Source organism: Vidua macroura, chromosome 19 (genome assembly GCF_024509145.1).
Source record: "Vidua macroura isolate BioBank_ID:100142 chromosome 19, ASM2450914v1, whole genome shotgun sequence".
Classification (NCBI taxonomy): domain Eukaryota; kingdom Metazoa; phylum Chordata; class Aves; order Passeriformes; family Viduidae; genus Vidua; species Vidua macroura.
The window spans coordinates 6853482-6856756 of record NC_071589.1 but is presented as its reverse complement, the minus strand read 5'-3'; the positions used below and the strand labels follow the sequence as shown (position 1 = coordinate 6856756).

Genomic DNA, 3275 nt, shown 5'->3' with positions numbered 1-3275 from the left:
AAAACAGCGCTGGGTGGGTAGGGGTCTCCTAACCGCCCCTCCTGCAGTGTCCCACACTGCAGTGCCCCACACCCCACCCCCCTTATTCAGTCTCTTTTATAGTTTCTTGGAGGTTTCTTCATTCGCGTCTCTTGCGATAGCGGTGGGCGTAGCTTGAGCATCCCTCTGCATCGTGTCTGCGTTGTGTCGAGGCAGGTGATCGTTGGTTTCACAATCGGTTCCGGACAGTGATGGGCGTACCCGGAGCACTCCTACGTTGTCTAGTCCGGTGGTCGCTGATTTCATAATCAGCTCCGGCCATCCCCCAACATCCTTAGCCTGTGTCTGCAAGAGAAGCTAAGAAAAGCTCCCTAAATGGTGATTAATCATACATGTGGTCTTGCGTTTTGCAATATGTCTATAGCCTTGCAATATGCCTATAGCCTTGCGGTTTGTAGCAGTTGCTTCTTTATTGTCCTTTTTTTAGTAAAACCACAAGTTGCTGTTTCCCAACTTCACAGATGCTTCCCCTATCTCCTAACAAGCAAGCTAGTCCCTCATACTTTAATTTTATTTTTCCTCCTTTAATATTCCAATTCCTTTGATGAACAAACAAGTTACCACAGTTTATCGCAATCCCCCATTTTCTCTTTTACCATTTCGTTCATCAAATCGCTTTGCTGTTTCGTAGGCTAGAAGTAAAGTGTTTAGCATTGTCCTGACTAGAAACACCACTAGGACAGAGCAATAGAAAACTAATAATTCGCCAATAAGGGTGGAGTCCTAGCCTTGATTTTGTTTTGTAATATCCTGTTTTCCCCTTTTTGGCTTGCTGCTCCCTTGGTGTTTCGGAGGCACTTAGACTGGTCCTTTGAGGGATCCTAGTACTCGGCTGGCAATAGTTGGAGCATTTCAGCATTGTTCCACTTAGGGGGGGCTTGGCCTTTTCCTCTCTGCCTCGCTCGCCGACTCGGGTGCTTCGAGCCGCGAGGTAAACCATCTTCTCGGCAGCAGCAGTACTCGCCTGAGCGTCCCCTTTTCCGCTCCTGCCTAGCCTTGTACTGTTCCCAGTTCTTATCTTTGACCAGAAGTGGGTTGCAAGGAATCCCCTTCAGTTCCTTTCGACAACACCCTTTTATTATCTGAGCAGCAAATGGAGTGGGCTCGTTAGTATGAAAACAAAAATACTCAGGGTATACTCCCTTGGTAAATATTTCCCACCACTCAGATCCAAAACTGACCCACCGATTTTCCAATTCTCCTATCCTTAGCACAGTTTCAGTTCGTTTTCGCTGAGTTTTATAGCACTCAGTACAAACCCCAATTGGTGGTCTTCCCCTCTGGCAATGGACCCACCACCGTTCTTGGCAAAATTTTACATATAAAGCACACAAAAGGATAACAATCTCCACAACCTTCCTTGTTACAAATCACTATATAGTCTTTAGCTAGTTTGTAATTGTATCCCTTTGCTTCCCCTTATGGTTGATTTGGATGATGTCCACAGAGATCATTAGTTTTTCTTAAGAGTCACTTTCAAGTTCCCAGGCTGGCTAGTCACTCTCCACTGGTTATTTGTGGCAACCGGGCCTTTCACTCGGCTGGCGTGAGTCCACCCCTTTTCGGCCGTCTTGACTGCCGTTTCTGTGATACTTGATCTCCTGGTTTTATCTTATGGATTGGTGGTCTCTGTGCCAACACTTCTTTCTTCCTCAATTCCTGCCTTCTGCTCATAATTTGGGTGATGTAAAATTTAATATGAGAATCTTTTAGGCAGGGGTGGTCTTTGGGCATTCTAAATAACATTTCAAATGGAGAGATTCCCACATTAGTTCGGGGTTGAGTTCGAATGTTCAATAAGGCAAGAGGTAGACACTTAACCCATGACATTTTTGTTTCCAGCATTAACTTTGTGAGGGTTTTTTTTGGTTTTTTGTTTTTGGTGTTTTTTTTTGTTGTTTTTGTTTTTGTTTTTGTTTTTGTTTTTTGTTTTTTTGGGTTTTTTTTGTTTTGTTTTGGGTTTTTTTTGTTTTTTTTTTTTTTTCTCCATTCATCCTTTCCACCCTCCCAAGCTCTGTGGATGCTATGGGGTGTGATATTTCCATTGAGTTCCCAAATCTGTCAGGACATCTTTTGCAATTTTAGAGGTGAAATGGGGTCCCCGGTCTGAGTCTAAACACTCAATTAATCCATACCGGGGGATAATTTGCTCTAATAATACTTTTACCACAGTGTTCGAAGTAGCTCAGGCCGTAGGATAAGCTTCCACGTAATGGGTTAAGTGGTCTACCAGTACCAATAAATATTTATACCTCCCCACTTTTGGTAATTCTGTAAAATCTATTTGTATATGTGAAAAGGGTCGTTGTACCAGTTCCCTTCTGCCCATTGGTATTTCTCTTAATTGTTGTTTGTTTATTCTTTGACAGGTTAAACATTGTTGGGTTACCTGTTTTGCAAGATTATAGACCCCTATACACATATATTTAATTGCAAATTGGTCAACCAGGGCTTGAGTTCCCCAGTGGGTTTTCTCATGGATTGCTTGCAGGACCCTCATTGCCATTCCTTTTGGGAGTACCTCCCGCCTGTCCGGTAGTATCCACTTGCCTCCCTCTTTTTCCTTCACCCCCATTTGGTTTAGTTTTTGTTTTTCCTGTACCGTGAAGGCTAACACATGGTTAATGGGTCCATGGAACCGGCAATGTTTCTCTTGGGGGTCTTCACAGGCACACTCATGATTAATGAGTCCGTGGCACCATCAATGTTCCTTTTGGGGGTTATCACAGGCACCCTGTATCGAATCAATTCCGTATGCATCCCAACAAGCCCAACATGGTTCTTCCTCTAAGTCAGCTCCACAAGTGGAGCAATTTTCCCTTTGTGCGACCCCCCCCTTATATGGTTTTAAACTCATTAGAGCTGCCTTTTTCGCCTCCTGGTCGGCTAAGTTATTTCCCTGTACTGAGTTTCCCATCCCCACTTGATGTCCTTTTACATGAACAATAGCTATTCTTTCCGGACCTCTCAAGGCCTGGAGCACTTTCAGAATTAATTCCCCATGTATCAACCCCTTTCCCTGTGAATTGATAAGTCCCCTTTCTTCCCAGATTTTACCAAATGTATGAACCACCCCATAAGCATATTTTGAATCAGTATAAATGGTCCCAACCTTTCCTCTTAGCAGTTCTAAAGCTCTGAGCACTGCATACAATTCACATGCTTGTGCTGACCAGCTGGGACTAAGAGGACCAGATTCTATTTTCTTAAGAATCTTCCCATCCACAATAGCATAC

General features: G+C 43.7%; 1 long non-coding RNA gene across 1 annotated transcript; it reads left to right on the top strand.

Annotated features, from left to right (window-relative positions):
- The first annotated feature begins 291 nt into the window (after positions 1-291).
- On the top strand, positions 292-2441 carry LOC128816680 (uncharacterized). The gene is made up of 2 exons (XR_008439992.1): positions 292-357; positions 2409-2441. It is a non-coding gene; the product is annotated as an uncharacterized LOC128816680 (long non-coding RNA).
- The last annotated feature ends 834 nt before the right edge of the window (positions 2442-3275 follow it).